We start from the raw sequence: 19,199 nt of genomic DNA, 5'->3' as shown, positions 1-19,199 counted from the left end.
TAGGCATCATTGTTGTTTTAAAAAATTAATTAATTTATTTTAATTGGAGGCTAATTACTTTACAATATTGTGGTGGTTATTGCCATACATTGACATGAATCCGCCATGGGTGTACATGTGTTCCCCATCCTGAAACCCCTCCCACCTCACTCCCCATCCCATCCCTTAGGGTCATCCCAGTGCACCGGCTTTGAGTGCTCTGTTTCATGCATTGAACTTGGACTGGTGATGTATTTCACATATGGTAATATACATGTTTCAATGCTAGTCTCTCAAATCATCCCACCCTTGCCTTCTCCCACAGAGTCCAAAAGTCTGTTCTTTACATCTGTGTCTCTTTTGCTGTCTCGCATATAGGGTCATTGTTACCATCTTTCTAAATTCCATATATATGTGTTAATATACTGTATTGGTGTTTTTCTTTCTGACTTACTTTACTCTGTATAATAGGCTCCAGTTTTATCCACCTCATTAGAACTGATTCAAATGCATTCTTTTTAATAGCTGAGCATTTCCTCTTCTTTATGACCCATTTTTCAGATTAGAAAACTGAGACTCTAAGGACCTTGCTCAAAATCACAAGCTTGTAAGTGACAGCGCTAGTCAGTAACAGAGACAGATTTGAATTTGGGATTGTCTTATTCTCAATCTTCCCATGAAGAAGTTGCTGCAGCTGAAAATGATAAATGCAATGATGAGGCATGCCTGGGGACTGAGGGAGTCAGGCAATAGGGATTTGATCCAGCTTTGGGGGTCAAAAAAGGCATTTTGGACATGGTTCTAGAGTGTCACATTAAACCATGGATGTGAAAAAGCAGATTGAGAGACTGTTGGAGATTCTAGACAGAAGGAATAACCTGTGAAAACGTGTGTGTGAGGAATTACAAGTGCTTTGGTGTTTCTGAAACATGAAGGCAAGGAGCCGTGGGAGATGAGCCTGGAGAAGTGGGATAGGGCCAGACCATGGCAGATCTTTCAGTGACTACAGTGTAGACAATACCACCTGATGAACTTGGCTCTTTGCAGGAATCCAGGAGAACGGCCATGGCAGGTGCAGTAGGATGGGAAGGAGGGAAGAGAGGGGAGACCTGGTGGCTAATTGGGTGGACAGAGTGGATGAGAAAGATGGAGAACGTATAGGATGCTTCTCAGACTTCTAGCTTGGTGGTTGGGTGGATGGGAATGCCAACGGTTGATACAGAGGATTTAGGAGAACAAGGTTCAGAAGAAGGATGCTGAGCAGTTTTATTTTTCACCACTCTAGAGCTATAACAACATATTATTTTGAAGTTTTTATAGCAGGTTAAAATGGTAATGCATAGATTTCATACTTAACTGTGACTTAGAGCTAATCATTAACTGTTATAATTTCATAAATAAGAAACATCTTTCTTACCTGAATAAAATTAAATAATTTTCTATAATATCAAGAAATAAAACACAGCTAAGTCAGCCATGACTTTGTGGATACTAATCATAATAACAATCACCACACATAGTCCAGGTATTTTTCTGTGGACTTTACTTAAGTTAATATCATTCATCTTGCCTCCAGGAATTTCAGTTTTAAACCCAGTGGCACTACCCTGGAGTTCATTCATGTCCTGTTGTGGATGGAAGCCTAGTGGTGTGGGTCTGCCAGGGGTGAGTTTGAGCATGGCACAATCCCCATGGCTGGAGACTGAAACACAGGAGGATAGCTTTGTGAAAATAAGCCAGAGAAAGCGGTTTCACTCCAAGCAGCATACAGATGAACTGTGAACGTTCTTCCCACTGTCGAGGTTTGTATTCCAATAATGCACCTAGCATTATTCATCATAGCCCAAACTGGGAACAGCCTAAATGTCTATTGACTGATGAAGGGAGAGACAAAATTGGTAGATGTTCCACGGAATACAATAAAATGGAAAAAAACTACTGACACATGCGCGCTACTTCAACAGCAAACACATCGTGTTAAGTGAAGGAAGCCAAACACAGCCACATATTGCATCATTCCATTTATACGGATACCCAGAAAATGCAAGTTTTTGTAGAAAGAAAGTAGGTTAGTGGTTGCTTGAGGTTAGGGATGGGATGGATTAACTGTAAATGAGCAAGAGGGATCTAATTGAGATAAACACGTTCTTAAACTAATTTATGGTAATGGTTGCAACCATTCAGTAAACTTACCAAAAATCATTTAATGGTACACAAGAAATAATGAATTTTATAAAATGTCAAATGTTTTTCAATAAAGCTGTGTGAACTTTGGTCAAGTCATTGAATCCCTTTTTGTTTCATTTCCCTTACCTGTAAAACGGGGTGGTGATTGTTCAGTTGCTCAGTCGGATCCGACTCTTTGCAACCCGATGAACTGCAGCACGCCGGACCTTCCTCCACTGTCTCCCTGAGTTTGCCCAAACTCATGTCCATTCCTATTTAATCTCCAGCAGCATTTAACTCAGTTTATTGTTGACTCATTGCCCCTGCCTCCCGGCCCACATTCCTTTTTGGAGCTACCTTCTGCACTTGGTTGTCCTGGGTTCTCAGGGAGGGTGGGGCTGGCTCATTCGTCTCACTCTGCAGTCAGGCATGCCTGTGGCACGCTTCCTCACACAGCCTCATTTCTGGTTTGGGATTATTTGGCATTCTGCCTGAGATTTGGCAGTCTGTCTTTGTATCTACCGACTCTTGAGAGTCCCTTGGACTGCAAGGAGAGCCAACCAGTCCATCCTAAAGGAGATCAGTCCTGAATATTCATTGGAAGGACTGATGCTGAAGCTGAAACTCCAATACTTTGGCCACCTGATGCAAAGAGCTGACTCATTGGAAAGACCCTGATGCTGGGAAAGACTGAAGGCAGGAGGAGAGGGGACGACAGAGGATGAGATGGTTGGATGGCATCACCGACTCCATGGACAGGAGTTTGAGTAAACTCTGGGAGTTGGTGATGGACAGGGAGGCTTGGCGTGCTGCAGTCCATGGGGTCACAAAGAGTTGGACACGACTGAGTGACTGAACTGGACTGAGCTGCCTGAGATATTTTGGGACTTGTTTGGGATATTTCTCCGAAGCTTGAATATCACTTCAGTTCCTTTGTTCTCTTGAGTAATTCTATCGATCCTTTTCCACCAACTTTTTCCAGAAAGTCTTCCTTATTCAGTTTTGCTAGAGACACCTCTCCTGATATTCCAGATTCATTGATTCATTACAAATCCATTTACATTTTTCTATTTTTCCCGTTATTTCAATAGTATTTTGTGAGGAAAGATGTAGAGGATGCTGGGTACGCTGTTAAGATCCTATTTGAGACTGAAGGGCTTATTCCTCCAGCTGCCCAAGGCTGGCCCCCTTCCTGGGAGAGCCTTCAAACAGTGACTCATCAGCTGGAGGCTCAACCTTTTCACCCAGCTTGCTACAATTCAGAAGACCACCCGGCCTCAGAGCTTCCTGTAGGGTCAGCAGAGGCCTACATGGTGAGTCCATCCAGCCCAGTTTCTCCTTCTATTTTTTTTTCCTTCCCTTCCTTTCCACAGATGTTGACCCAAAGAGTATTCCCTAATAGACCTTGTTCACGCTAACCTCCAAATCCGAGTTGGCTTCCCAGAGAACCCAAATGGTGACAGAGGAGATGTGAATGCATGTATTTAGCCAGTCAACTGGAAGGCCTTTTACAGTACTTATTTTGAGATCATGGGCCTTTTAAAATAAGCAAATTAAGTATATGAATTCTTTCTATCCAGAAGGTGAGGTTCACGTCCCTCTCCAACATGAGCTCTCTCCTCTTGGCCTTTGATCAGACGTCAAGCTCCTTTGGGCTCCCAGCATCTCCTTCTCCCCACAGCTGGTTCCATGAGACCCTTACTTGTGGGCCCAGCCTGCTCCTTCTCAGGGCCGAAATGGGTCTACAGGGAAAACTCTTAACAGCTTGTCTTAAGTCGGATTTTCTTGAAGCAGACTGTAAGATGCAGATCTGTGAGTGAGGGCTTCATTAAAGAGGTGTCTCTGGAAGAAGGGAAAAGGAGGGGCAGGGCAGGGCAGAGGGGGAAGCCAGGGGAGGCTGCAATCTCAGTTAGAGTCCTTTGGAGGTCGTGTGATGGTTAATTTTAGGTGGCGACTTGATTGGCCACAGTGGGCCTGGATTAAGCCTCATTTCTGATTGTATTCATACTTGTGGGTTGTTTGTGGATGAGGTTAGCACCTGGACTCAGTTAAGGACTTGCCCTCCCCAAGATCATGTGGCTTGGGTATTGGCCAGTCCCCTGAGGGCCTGAATGGAGCCAAAGGCAGCAGGAGAAGGAATCTGTTCCTTTCTCCCTGCGTCCCTGCCTGATCCGGGGCATCTCATCTCATCTGCTCTGCCCTCACGTGGCATTTGCATCACGATTCCCCCTGGTTCTCAGGTCTTCAGCAGCAGATTGGATTATCCCACTGGATTTCCTAGGTCTCCTAGGGCAGAGGGTAGATTGGGGCACTTCTCAGCCGTCATAATCAAATGATCCAAGTTCTCATTGTCTGGCTAAGCTATCATCTCTCATCTATGTAACCTAGTTCTGTTTCTCTGGAGAATTCTGACTAACATGGGTAGCATCACCTGAGCCACAGAAGAACTCTGGGCTGTAATTTATACACCAGAATTTTCCTACCCGAGGCAGAAGAGTTGGGCTTTTGTATCCTGCACCCATTATTCAGATTGATTGTCAGTGATTCCCTGCGGTGGGGCTGTGAGATGTGATGTAAACATCCAGACCCTTACAGCTCTCTGCCCATGCAGCTGCTCTAGTACCATGAGGGTTTTCCTCCAAAGAATACACATGAGTGCTGGTCATTGGTAGCCAAAGCACATAGAACCTAGTACGGGGACGTTCAGGGATGGTAGGAGCGGTCTGATGTGGTCTAGGTGGATCAGTGACCTCACCTTTGGCATAGTTCTATCACCAGCATTCTCCTTAGTCTGGCCGTGGAGCCAAACTCCAGTTTTGATGATATTCGTTTCTGGCATAGTATAACTTATAGAATATTTGGTTTTGTGTAGGGCTGTATTCCAATGACTCTGTTTGGATGAGTTAATTGCAAAATTCTCTGTTAAATAATGAAATGAGTTAATCTTTTCATAGAGTTGCTCTGTATCTAGAAGCAAAATGCTGAAGCGTGTTTATGAAAAGCAGCAGTCCTAGTGTTGGTCTAATTGATATTGATCTGTTCCTCATGGTAGTAATTGCCCCCAAAGCTTAGTGGCTCTTTGAGACCATTCTCAGAATGATAACAGGACTATGTCATCACATAACAGAAGAGGCTATGAGAGGAGATCATGTATTTGGGTTATCAAAAAAAAATCTATCAAATGGTCTGGGTGAAAATTAAAGAGTGGGCAGGTTAGGACATTTGTGCCATTTGGGGCCGAGTCTGTTCTGTCAAGAGCCCATTTCCCATCAATTTTTGATCCATCCTTTTTGATATTACAGTAAAGGCTTTAAAGGACCATTAAAAACCAGGGATCAATATCAAGATCATGTAACCTGATCTCAAAATAGTTTCTGTCTATAAAATCTAAGGCTGACAATAGAGAAATAAGTGCCACATGTCTCAAATTATTTTTAACCATTTTGTCTAACAGAAGAATTAGAGTGTAGTAAGAGTGAGTGATAGAAAAACTCTCTCTAAGCATTTGTGCCACTTTCTATAGGGTATTATATTGAGACATCCAGACATGCAGTGTGGGAGAGCATGATGTGCTGGGTTTTTTTGAAAGGATATTCCAAAAATTGATTGGTGGTAAGAAAAGATAGAAGGCTGTCTTTTTTCTCTTTCATAGAAGACTGTACTTTTAGTCTGTTTTATCTAAATTTTACTTAAGGGATTAAGTCAATAGTTTTCCATGGATTGGTACCTACCATGTAGAATAGAATTTGTAGTAGGAAAATTTTCTGCTGCATAGTTTGGCATGAAGGCATTGTTTGAATAAATGAGTAGGGACATGGGATTTGAGATATAGTTCTAGAGCTCTTAAATCATGGGGTAACTGTAAGGGCTTTTAAAAATAAAAACAGAGCATCAATTACTGAATTCCTTTAATGACAGGAGTATGGCCAAGCAGGTAGCTGTATGCTGTGGGCTACAGAAGAGTAACTTGACCAGAGAAAGGACCAGAGAGACAGAAGATTCTTAGAGAATGCTCAGGGTAAAAGGGTAAAATCAGGGAAACTAAAAGGCAAGAACCAAGAACCACATAGCTAAGAAATTAGTATTATTATATCAACAGCTTGAAAAGAGACAATCTTAGCAGATGCCAAGCATATATTTGCACTCCGTCCTAATAACCCTCCCTAATTATGCTATAGAGGACACTTCCTTAACAGGATAAAGAATCTGTAAAACCAATAGCCAAGATTATGTCTGTAGAGGAGACACTTGAGGTTTTCCCATCAAATTAGAAAAGAGAAAGGCATTTGCCACTTCCAGTCGTCTGGAAGTTGTAGTCAACAATGTCAAGAAAAAGAAAGGAAACATAAATGTTGGGACTTGGATGATGTGGGAGCACGGAGATCATGGAGATCTGCTTGGGTCACCTCCCAGAGAGAATTTGCTATGCAGCTGCAAGGGGGGCAGTTTACTGACAGTCCTCCAGCTCTTAGCAACTTCAGAGTCACCTCAGCTTCACAGAGTGCTCTCAGCCAGTGACCGACCATATCTTGCTCCGTGAGGGATGTTCCTTGCCCCAGGAGCTCCTCACTGGGTTGGCTGAGTCTTTGTTAGGTCTGCATTGCAGTCAGCCCTTCTTGCCCCCTTTTTCTTCCTCTCCTGTTTATCCCACATGCTTCTTTCCTCCTTACAGCCATCTGAGCATCTGCTTCAAGACCCACCTGACCCTGTTGCTGGCATACATAAATGTTGGGACTTGGATGATGTGGGAGCACGGAGATCATGGAGATCTGCTCCATGGTACAGGAAAGCAGGAGGTGAGATGTATTTTGGGGACTGGATCCACTGAGACTTGGGGCACAGACACTCTGGTGCAAAATGGCAGTCCAATTGCTAAAACTAGTGGAATTACCTGCTTGTTACTAAGTTGCACTGATGACCTATGGAGGCATAATGACAAGTTGAGGGCAGTTAAGAAACAAAAGAATATTGCCAGAAAGGCTGCGGTTTGCAGAGTCCCTTATTTCCTACAGTGTGGGAGCAGATCAAGCTGAAGACTAAACTCAGGGTTTAATGGAGTTGCCAAGCTACTAAGATGATTGAATATAAACAAAAAATCTGTTATGCTAAAACCAAGGTTCCAGGTGGGCAAACTTGGAACCCTAACACATCAAACGAAGACATCAGGATTGAAGCTGCCAAAGATTTTGGCTCTCCATATTCCATTGAGCCCTCAGAATCGCAGAGGTGGCCCACTCCTTCCATTAAGAGACAGCATTGTCCCCTGGTGGGAAGACTCTGTGATGTCTTTTTTTTTTTCAAGGCAATACACCTCCCCCTGAGGATCTGCCCTTACCTCTTTTCCTGACCACTGGGTTGATAACTTGGGTTAAGTTGCAGCAAAACCCAATTAGGGACATGCTGATAAGAGAGGAAATGGAGCTGTAAGAATCAGCCAGCATTGACTGAGAGTTAAGCATTAAGCTTGGGAGTTCCCAGTGGGCTGGATTTGAGGTTGCTTAATCAAAAGGTTTGGAACATAAGACTGGATAAGAGTGAGTTTGCGAACTTGGGGACAATTTTTTCAAAATGCAGGATTTAATACCCTGGCAAAGACCCCAAAACACACTGAGAACAATGGCCCTTGGTTGAAAAGCTTGAATTACTGTGGCAGACAATGGAAGAAAGGAGGTGGGTATTCTAGACTAGACAAATTATGCAAGGCCAGAAAACACATCTTCAGAAACTTCTCAAAATATGTTTCACAGAAAAGGCCAGGAGCTACACCAAGCCCAGGACAGAGAGACACCAATGTTGCCAGGAAATTCAGTGGTGGCAGAGGGACCGAATATACAAATAGTCAGACCCACAACCTCTCCTGCAATTGGCCCAGAGTCAGCACTCAGCCAATAATGGGCAGTTTCATTATTTTTTCTTGTTTCCAGCTCAGGACCAACCACCAAAAGCCAAATATGCTCCTTATACCAATCTCAGAAGATGCCCTCCTGGCTAGCCTGCTCCAGCTTCCTTGTGCAAACCACTTTCAGTCAGAACATACCTAAAGTCTGCCTTTATTTTTCACTATAAAGCTTTTCTACTCCCCTGCCTGCCTTTGAGTCTCTGCCAAACATGAGTGGTGGTGGCTGACTTCCTTGCTGTAGCGAGCTCTGAACAAACAGTCTCTGTTTCTTATCATTCAGGTGGTCTTCATCTGTTTCCACCTGGCTTACTTCTGTAGGTAAGAGCTGATAGTAGGAGAGGCTGTCACCAAGCTTGGCTCGTTGATTCTAATGAGGATCGTGGAGCTTCAATGTTGTAGAGGCCAGGTGGCTACACTTAACTGCCAGAAGCCAGCGGGGTTGTGATTTTTGGGACAACTGCCAGAACTGAGTGGCAGCCAAGGAGGCTTAACCTACAGAGACTTGCAGAGAGATAGTTAACATAAGATAAATAACATTGCTAGGGGTAAAATAGAAGAGTCAATGATGATATTCTCAATACACATGTTTAATCAAAGAAAACAATCATGAAAGAGCAGGAAATTGAGAATGGTCACCCTAATGGAAAGTCACAATTCCTTTCTCAGTGTTCAGACCCAAGTCAGTTTTCAGACCCAGAATCCAAGGCCTGGAGAGGTAGTTGGGTTCCAGTGGAAAGGATTCTGTATCACCGTGGCGAGTATATGTGGTAATGGTTCTTCCAGCCCCTCTGCAATGGGACCTATGGGTATTTACTTGAGTGATTGCACAATAGGGAAAGGGAAATATTAGGACATTTCAGGGATTGTTAGATATAGGATCTGACATCGATACCTGGGGATCACCATTGCAGCACCATTATGGTCCCACTGCTAGATCTGGGATATAGGGAGAGCACAAAATAAACAGAATCTTGGCTAAAGTCCAGCTTGCCGTGGATCCACTGGGTCTGTGGACTCGCCAGGTGGTCTTTCTCTTAGTTCCTGAATATATAACTGGAGCTGAAGAATTTGGAAGCTTATTCTTAGCCTGCAGAGTAAGAGCTCTGATAGTGTAGGGGGCCAAGAGGAAATCTTTGAAACTGCCTACCCACAGAGAGTGAAGATTAGTGCTATTCCTGATGTTCATAAGGATATAGTGGTGGAGATCCTTATCATATCACCATTTAAATTAGCAATCTGGCTCCTGCCGAAACTGGATGGATCTTGGAGAATGACCGGGGACCACTGAGACTCAATCAAGTAGTAGCCTCCATGGCAGAGACTGGCAGAGTGCATTTAGTTTGCTAGAGCAGATTAACATGGCCTTATTATACAATCTGCAGTTGTTGATTTGGTAATAGGGCTCTTTTCTTTCCCTATCAGGGAAGAGGTTAGAAAAGGTTTGCATTTACAAGGAGGGGAAAAAATATACATTTATAGTTTTGTCTCAAGACTATATTAAGTCTTAGATCTCTTTTGTAATGTATTCTGAAAATATCTAGACTGTTGGGACATCCTGTAGAATATCAAGTGATTTATCAGATTGTTGATATCATGCTGATCAGACAGGATTTGCAAGAGGAGTTAGCATGCTGAAGATTTTGGTCCTTGGTCTACAGGGTGGAAGATAAATTCTACAAATACTTTGGGACCTTCCACTCAGGCAAAGTTTTCAGGGGTCCAGTAGTCCTGGGAGTGTGTTGAGACATCTCCAAAACACAAGGCAACTTGCCTCAACCTTTATCCCTTCTGCAAAGAGGTCAGCACAGTGTCCACCAGGCCTATTCAGGTACTAGAGGAACACATTCTACACGTGGGAATACTGCCAGCTCACATATCATGTGACCCCAAAGGCTGTCAGTTTTGAGAGGAGCCTGGAACAGTAAAAGGCTCTGCAGCAGGTTCAGACTGTGGTGGAACATGATGAATCCAAGCTCTGTCACTTGGGTCATATGCTCCAAGAGACCTAAGTGACCATACATCAAGCACTGCTTCTGGTGAGTTGGGTTCTGCTGGACACATCAAGTCATAAAGTTGAGTGGACCCAGCAGCAATCTATCATAGACAGAAATTTCCAAGATAGAAATGGCATACCCAAGACTGAGCACCATGCCTATGAATACATCCCCCCTCACATCACCCACAATGGTTGTACCAGCACGTCTACTTCAGCCAAAACCTATCAGGAGGTTGAGCTGGGAAGGGAGGTGCATACATCTAGTTGAAAGGAGAGGATAACCCTGAGGTTGATTTATGGATGGGTTGAAAGTGAAGAGGAACTAAAAAGCCTCTTGATGAAGGTGAAAGAGGAGAGTGAAAAAGTTGGCTTAAAACTCAACATTCAGAAAACGAAGATCATGGCATCTGGTCCCATCACTTCATGGGAAATAGATGGGGAAACAGTGGAAACAGTGTCAGACTTTATTTTTGGGGGCTCCAAAATCACTGCAGATGGTGACTGCAGCCATGAAATTAAAAGACGCTTACTCCTTGGAAGGAAAGTTATGACCAACCTAGATAGCATATTGAAAAGCAGAGACATTACTTTGCCAACAAAGGTCCGTCTAATCAAGGCTATGGTTTTTCCTGTGGTCATGTATGGACATGAGAGTTGGACTGTGAAGAAAGCTGAGTGCCGAAGAATTGATGCTTTTGAACTGTGGTGTTGGAGAAGACTCTTGAGAGTCCCTTGGACTGCAAGGAGATCCAACCAGTCCATTCTGAAGGAGATCAGCCCTGGGATTTCTTTGGAAGGAATGATGCTAAAGCTGAAACTCCAGTACTTTGGCCACCTCATGCGAAGAGTTGACTCATTGGAAAAGACTCTGATGCTGGGAGGGATTGGGGGCAGGAGAAGAAGGGGACGACAGAGGATGAGATGGCTGGATGGCACCACTGACTCGATGGACTTGAGTCTGAGTGAACTCTGGGAGTTGGTGATGGACAGGGAGGCCTGGCGTGCTGTGATTCATGGGCTCGCAAAGAGTCAGAGACGACTGAGCAACTGAACTGACTTAGTATATATGGGTGCAAGCTAAAAACGGATGGTGGGTGCAATATAGCTACATGCAGGGTGACCTTGAAAGATAACACTGAGGGAAAAACAATCTTCCCGTAGTAGAGCTTTGAGCAGTGTACCTGATCATCCACTTTACCAGCAAGAAGAAATGGTCCATTTATCTGGGTCATGACGAATGACTGGCCAGTGTGGTCAAGGTCAGAGACTGGAAGATCAGAGATAGAGTCTAGGGTAGAGGTGTATGGACATATGGAAGTTGGCATATGGAAGTGTGACTTTTGTATCACTTATCAATTTATGCTTACTAGAAAGTCTTTACCATTCTATGCACTAAAATGATCTAGGAGACAATTTAAGTCAGACAGTTGATGTTAGCCAGCCTTTTTGTCTTTCCCACTGCAGAACTACACACTAAGCATATGAATGAAGGGGACACAGAGGCAGAGGTTAAAGCTACTCAAGGGTTTAACAGCATAGATTCCTACTTTCAAAGGAAAATAATTGCTGTTGCCAACTCTGAGTGTCTAACCTACCAGCAACGAATCTCAAGGCTGAGCCCTTGACAGAACGTTATTTCTACAAGTAGCTGAGATCAACCAGCTACTTGGTGACAAGCTGACTACATTGGGCTCTTTTTATTCTGGAAGTGCCAATGCTTTGCACTAATAAGAACTAATACGAATTTTAAATTTAGTTTACCTTTCCTTCCCACGGAAGTTCAGTCAGCACCACTATCTGGTCATGTCTGATCCACATCATTTGTACAGTGAAAGAAGTGGGGGAGTGGGCTTAGTAGCACAGAATTCACTGGCTGTATCTCATGCTGCACTTCCCAGAGGCTGTCAGTGAAACTGAATGTTGAATTGACCTGTTGAAGGTGCAGAAAAAGTGCCTCCTTGGGGGAAAAACTGTGCAAGGATGGAGTCTCTTGATGAGAAATGTAAGGGAACATTCTCAGGTTGATATTTTGCAGTGGACTAGATTGTTGACATTCTCAAGGGTTATAACCTCATTATTACCCCTCTGGAAAGTTCCCTTGTGAAATGTAATCAAGTATAACTCAAGATTAAATGGTCTGTTCACATTCAGTGATAAGAACAACAAAGCCAAGCTCACTGCCCTCATGTTCCATCATAGAGCTTCTCTCTGCCAAGTCCTCACACTCTTCTCTTCTGTTTCTGCTTTAGGAAGGACCGTCTTACAACACGTGCGGATCAAATTAACATATGAACATCATTACAAATGATGACATGTTTTGGAATTTTAGCATCACTTTGAAGGGTTCACAACCATAAATGTTACATTTGCCAAAGTGAAGTTTCTACCGAAATTATTTGTAGTTGTAAATTATTTTGATTAAATGCTGGTCTTTTCAATTGCATAACTTTCCCTAGAATCACAGTGATCTTCTAGCCAGTGATCCAGGGAAGATCACAGTGGTCTTCCATACATCCCATGTGGGAGAATTATTTGCCATTCTTGTATCCAGGTCTCTGGTAATATTATGTCCTTTAAAGGATAAAGTAAATATGCTCAATGCAAATAATATCAAGTGGGACAATATATTTCATACATATAAATGAATTTATGATATAATATATTTATGTATCTAAGGCAAGCTTGGTCTGTCTTATTGGGAAGCAGAACCACTTACTGTGTGATAAGAAGTCCCATCTCAAGTATTCATTTGGATGCTAAAATCCTTAGAAATATATTCTTACTTCCAAAATGATTGCCTTATTTTGGACCCAGCTGCATGTGAGTTATTATTAATCTAGGATTAATCCAAAGGAAACACTTCTCTTTAAATATGAGGTTATTTGATTTGAAACGGATAGAATCAGTATCAGATGGTTTTTAAAGAGAATGATTATATTCTTAAAGGCATCTGAAACAGTGTAATATTGCAAAGAGATATAAAGACCCGTGTAAGGAAAATGATATATTAACTAGTTCAGTTCAGTCACTCAGTCGTGTCTGACTCTTTGCGACCCCATGAATCACAGCACGCAAGGCCTCCCTGTCCATCATCAACTCCCGGAGTTCACTCAGACTCACGTCCATCGAGTCAGTGATGCCATCCAGCCATCTCATCCTCTGTCGTCCCCTTCTCCTCTTGCCCCCAATCCCTGCCAGCATCAGAGTCTTTTCCAATGAATCAACTCTTCACATGAGGTGGCCAAAGTACTGGAGTTTCAGCTTTAGCATCATTCCTTCCAAAGAAATCCCAGGGCTGATCTCCTTCAGAATGGACTGGTTGGATCTCCTTGCAGTCCAAGGGACTCTCAAGGGTCTTCTCCAACACCACAGTTCAAAAGCATCAATTCTTCAGTGCTCAGCCTTCTTCACAGTCCAACTCTCACATCCATACATGACCACTGCAAAAACCATAGCCTTGACTAGATGAACCTTTGTTGGCAAAGTAATGTCTCTGCTTTTCAATATGCTATCTATGTTGATCATAACTTTCCTTCCAAGGAGTAAGCGTCTTTTAATTTCATGGCTGCAGTCACCATCTGCAGTGATTTTGGAGCCCCCCAAAATAAAGTCTGACACTGTTTCCACTGTTTCCCCATCTATTTCCCATGAAGTGATGGGACCAGATGCCATGATCTTTGTTTTCTGAATGTTGAGTTTTAAGCCAACTTTTTCATTCTCCTCTTTCACCTTCATCAAGAGGCTTTTTAGTTCCTCTTCACTTTCTGCCATAAGGGTGGTGTCATCTGCATATCTGAGGTTTTTAACTAGTTAAGTTAGTATTTTAAAAAGGTAAAGAGGTACTTGCTGGTAGCTGGTATTTTAAAAAGGTAAAAGGTACTTGCTGGTAGCAAGTCCATCAACTATTCTTATCAGCCCTTCGTCTGAAAGGTAGTCCTGTTTTCACATTCATCTCACACCTTAGATGTTTTTTTGTTTTATTGGGGGAAGGGGTTCTGTTATTGAAGAGATAATATTTTTCATCTTTGAATCCAATCTAGTGAGCACATGTAAAAAACACCTACTGTGTGTCAATTCATTCTGTATCCTTGAGGCTATCTCAGCACTGGAGGTGCTAAAATGCAGGTGGAGATGTGTGCCTGCGGACACATCGACCATGTCGACTTTGATATTTCCGTGAGAGAGGAAGAGCAGTCATCCTTCCCAGAATTTATTATCTTGTCTTTTTACCCTGTTCCTACTATCAAACTAATTACTGCTAGAAATATTGAACTTATTTGCTTTATAATTAAAAATGGTGAAGTGATTTAAAAAAAAAAAAAAGGTAAAGAGGCTAAACTTACCTCTTACCTTTTAAAAATATATTTATTTCTTTATAGGTTTTATTGAACAGTCAGAGAAAATTTTATTTGCTATTCAATGCTAAGTATTTCTCTTTCCCTCTGTTTTTGGCCACACCACACAGCGTGTAGAACTTCCTTTCTCAGGGATGGAACCTGTGCCCCCTGCAGCAGAAGCACAAAGTCTTAACCACAGGACTGCCAGGGAAGTCCCAATGTTTTGTATTTTCATTTGAGTTCTTAAAGCAATTTAACCTTTCAAAATTGTGCTATTATCCTAAAAGAGAAGACAGTGAAACAAAACATTTCATAAATGTATTTTCACACACAGAAAGCATGCACAGAAGAGTGAGAACACAGTATTGGGTTCAACTTAGGGATATTCTAGAATATTTTCTTACATGTTAGTTTAGACTATTAGTAGCAATATGTAAGGTGCCTTGCAGTCTGAGACCAAAACTTACACCAGCAAAGCAGACTTTCCCTGCTCCACCAAATGCCTTCTTGCTCATTGGACACTGCTCTGTGAAGATCTAGGTTCCACTCTTTTGCTGAGGACTCATCACTGACAGGTTCACACTGATGGCAGTAAGAATGAAGGATGAAGAACATGCAAAATTAGAATTGTAGTTTGGTTTATGATGCTTTAAAACAGTGATTTTCAAATTTTTGTCTGAAATTTACAGTAAGAAATACAGTTTTCAATGGAACTAGCGTTTGTGTGCACACACTCTAGTCAAAGGTTTTATGAAGCAGTATTTACCTTATGGGTGGTAAACTCTGATACTTTCTATTTCTTTTCTATTCTACCATTCCATGCTACTCCATCCTATTAAAATGCTGATCATAATCCACTAAATCAATTTAATAACCCACTAAATAGTCATGGCCCATATTTTGAAAGAAACGTTTCTTCAAGACATTTAAAATGCAGGGCACTATATCAGTTTTGACCTTCTACAGTGCCTAGAATAGTACCAAAATAAGGCTGGGTAATCTGGTGTGGTAGTTGCTGATTTGCTCCGATTCATTCCCCCCTGCACCCTCATAGCCACGTGCTTGCCGTGTAACTTTCTAGTGTATACCTATTTTGATACACATGGCCCAGGCCCATGTGACTTGTTTTAGATGATGGGAGTCGAGTAAACATGATACATTCAGAAGCTTGGAAAGTGCATGTACACTGGAGCTTGTCTGTTCTTGCCCCAATGTCTTGTTTATAACATACCCAACTCTCTGCTGGAGACACAAGAACCGGATCAGAGATATGATCAAAGCTGAATTGCTCCAGATGGGAGCTGAGGCTATCCTCTATGAGTTGTCAGCCAGCCCACACTGGCATATGAGTGAGCCCGGCCAAGACAAGCAAAGGCATCTAGCCATCTAGCTAACCATTCCAGACAAGTGAGCAATGAACATTTATTGTTAAATGCCACCGAGGTTTTTTGGTTTGTTACATATTATTACCGTGGCAATAGATAATCTGCACCTGGCTGGGGCCAATCACGGCCTGTTCATGCTTGAGTACATGAAGTATATCCATGTGACTTGAAGACTAGCAGAGTCAAAACCTCTCCCATGCTGCCTCACTTCCATTACAGGTCAAAATACTACTCTCTCCCTTTAATGACCTCATCACAGGAATTGCCTGGTTTTCTTAGGAGGTTGTCCACAAACATTCACAATATGTTCACATTTTGGCTTTTGGATATAGGGCCACTGATACTGTTAACATTTAAGAAGATTATAGAGGTATGATAATCCCAAAGAAGGGTAATAGCAAAGAATGTTCAAACTGCTATATAATTGTGTTCACTTCACATGCTAGCAAGGTAATTCTTCAAATCCTTCAAGCTAGGCTTCAGCAGTACATGAACTGAGAATTTCCAGATGTAGAAGCTGGATTTAGAAAAGGCAGAGGAACCAGAGATCAAATTGCCAACATCCATTGGAATACAGAAAAAGCAAGAGAATTCCAGAAAAACATCTACTTCTGCTTCACTGACTACACTAAAGCCTTTGATTATGTGGATGACAACAAACAGGAAAATTCTAAAGAGAGGGGAATATCAGACCACCTTACCTGCCTCTATGTGTAATGCCCAGCTGGATGAATCACAAGCTGGAATCAAAATTTTCCGGAGAAAAAGCAACAGCGTCAGATGTGCAGATTGTTATTGTTCAGGCACTAAGTCATGTCAGACTCTTTGTGACACCAGAGACGGCAGCACACCAGTCCTCTGTCCTTCACTATCTCCCAGAGATCGCTCAAATTCATGTCCATTTAGTTGGTGATGCTATCTAATCATCTCATCCTCTGCTGCCCCTTTCTCCTTTTGCCTTCAACCCTTCCCAGCATGAGGGTCTTTCCCAATGAGTCAGCTCTTCAGGGAGCCAAAGGATTGGAGCTTCAGCTTCAGCATCAATTCTTCCAATGACTATTCAGTTTTGTTTTCTTATAGGATTGACTAGTTTGATTTCCTTGCTGTCCAAGGGACTCTCAAGTGTCTTCTCCAGCCTCACAGTTTGAAAGCATCAATTCTTCAGTGATCAGCCTTCTTTATAGTCTAACTCTTATATCTGTATATGACCACTGGAAAAGCTAGTTTTGACTACATGAACCTTTGTTGGCAAAGCGTTGTCTCTGCTTTTTAATACGCTGTTTAGGTTTCTCACAGTTTTCCTCATATATATATATATATATATATATATATATATATGCAGATGATATCACTCTAATGGCAGAAAGTGAAGAGGAACTAAAGAGCCTCTTGATGAGGATAAAAGAGGAAAATGAAAAAGCTGGCTTGAAACTCAACATTAAAAAGATTAAGGTCATGGCATCCAGTCCCATCAGTTCATGGCAAATAGATGGGGAAAAGAGGAAGCAGCGACAGATTTTATTTTCTTGGGCTCCCAAATCACTGTGGATGGTAACTGCAGCCATGAAATTAAAAGATGATTGCTCCTTGGAAGGAAAGCTATGATGAACCTTGCCAGCATATTAAAAAGTACATCACTTTGCTGACAAATGTCCAAGCTATGGTTTTTTCCAATAGTCAAGTATGGATGTGAGAGTTGGACCATAAAGAAGGCTGCTGCTGCTAAGTCGCTTCAGTCGTGTCCGACTCTGTGCGACCCCATAGATGGCAGCCCACCAGGCTCCCCTGTCCCTGGGACTCTCCAGGCAAGAACACTGGAGTGGGTTGCCATTTCCTTCTCCAATCCATGAAAGTAAAAAGTGAAAGTGAAGTCACTCAGTCATGTCCGACTCTTAGCAACCCCATGGACTGCAGCCTACCAGGCTCCTCCGTCCATGGGATTTTCCAGTCAAGAGTACTGGAGTGGGGTGCCATTGCTTTCTCCAAAAGAAGGCTGAGCAATGAAGAATTGATGCTTTTGAACTGTGGTGTTGGAGAAGACTCTTGAGAGTCCTTTGGACTGCAAGGAGATCCAGCCAGTCCATTCTAGAGGAAATCAGGCCTGAATATTCACTGGAAGGACTGATGCTGAAACTGAAGCGCCAATATTTTGGCCGGCTGATGCCAAGAACCAACTCATTGAAAAAGACCCTGATGCTGGGAAAGATTGAAGGCAAAAGGAGACGAGGGTGGCAGAGAATGAGACAGTTAGATAACATCACTGACTCAGTGGACATGAATTTGAGCAATTTCTGCTAGATAGTGAAGGACAGAGGAGTTTGGTATGCTGCAGTCCATGGGGTCGCAAAGAATTGGACATGACTTAGCAACAGAACAACAGCAACAGCAACAACAACAATGTTAATATGGAATGGCATACTTTATACAGAGCACAGAAGTACTTTGGCTTGCAAGTGTTAGGAATTTGACATTATTTTAAGGCAAAACAGTATGACAGTCTACCCTTTTTCTTGTTCTTTCTAATTTGCCAGCTCTTTGTTTTAGACTCTTGCCTGGAAAATTCCATGGACAGAGAAGCCTGGCAGGCTACATCTCATGGGGTCGCAAAGAGTTGGACATGACTGAATGACTTCCCTTCCCCTTGTTTTAGAACTTCTCTTCTAACTATTCTTGCTAGCTTATTTCATTTAGATTTTTATTATCCTCCCAGGACTAATGCTGAAGCTGAAGCTCCAATACTTTGGCCATCGATGCGAAGAACTGACTCACTGGAAAAGACCCTGATGCTGGGAAAGACTGAAGGTAGGAGGAGAAGGGGACGACAGAGGATGAGATGGTTGGATGGCATCACCAATGCGATGGACATGAGTTTGAGCAAACTTCGGGAGTTGGTGATGGACAGGGAGGCCTGGTGTGCTGCAGTCCATGGGGCTGCAGAGTCAGAAACGACTGAGTGACTGAACTGAGCTGAATTGATCCTCCCAGTAAGTACCCATTTTCCTTGTTTGTCACTCCATGTATGTATATGTGTGTGTGTGTGTATAGTAAAAATTACAGTATTTGGGATCTACAAAGGAGAGATAATATTGCACTAGAAAATCTGAAATAGGTGGAAAGAACTGGATGTGTTATTTGTCATGGATATCATCGAGAAAGTCTAACTGCTAAAGAAATGGTTATTAAAAAAGATCAATGACCACCTGTCACTCCAATATCAGAGCGATCTCTCTGGTCCACTCTCTGGACCAGAGTGCACTCCTTTAAAACAATCTGGAGATGTCTCACTGCCTTCCACCATAGAAGCCCTGACATGGTCGCTTTATTTATTACCAAGCAGCATAGGCTTCATCTTTCCTAAGTGAGCTGAGGATACAAAAGAGGCCAGGATTCCTAGAGGGTCCTCATCTCCAACAGAAATTCCTGGTCATACCATCTTT

At 42.6% G+C, this 19,199-nt stretch overlaps 1 long non-coding RNA gene across 3 annotated transcripts; it reads left to right on the top strand.

Moving 5' to 3' along the window:
- The first annotated feature begins 2,400 nt into the window (after positions 1-2,400).
- LOC147359034 (uncharacterized) lies at positions 2,401-18,740 on the top strand. 3 transcript variants are annotated; one of them, XR_015140147.1, is made up of 3 exons: positions 2,401-3,458; positions 6,818-6,941; positions 18,473-18,740. It is a non-coding gene; the product is annotated as an uncharacterized LOC147359034 (long non-coding RNA). The 3 variants fall into 3 exon arrangements; XR_015140146.1 differs by lacking the exon at positions 18,473-18,740 and adding an exon at positions 12,290-12,553 and having other exon boundaries at positions 2,402-3,458; XR_015140148.1 differs by lacking the exons at positions 2,401-3,458; positions 18,473-18,740 and adding exons at positions 4,245-4,426; positions 12,290-12,553.
- Positions 18,741-19,199: the final 459 nt, after the last annotated feature.

The sequence above is a fragment of the Bos grunniens genome, chromosome 14, assembly GCF_055505025.1.
Source record: "Bos grunniens cultivar Pamir isolate PY7600 chromosome 14, Bosgru_T2T1.0, whole genome shotgun sequence".
Classification (NCBI taxonomy): Eukaryota; Metazoa; Chordata; class Mammalia; order Artiodactyla; family Bovidae; genus Bos; species Bos grunniens.
This window is presented reverse-complemented; position numbering and strand designations above follow the sequence as displayed.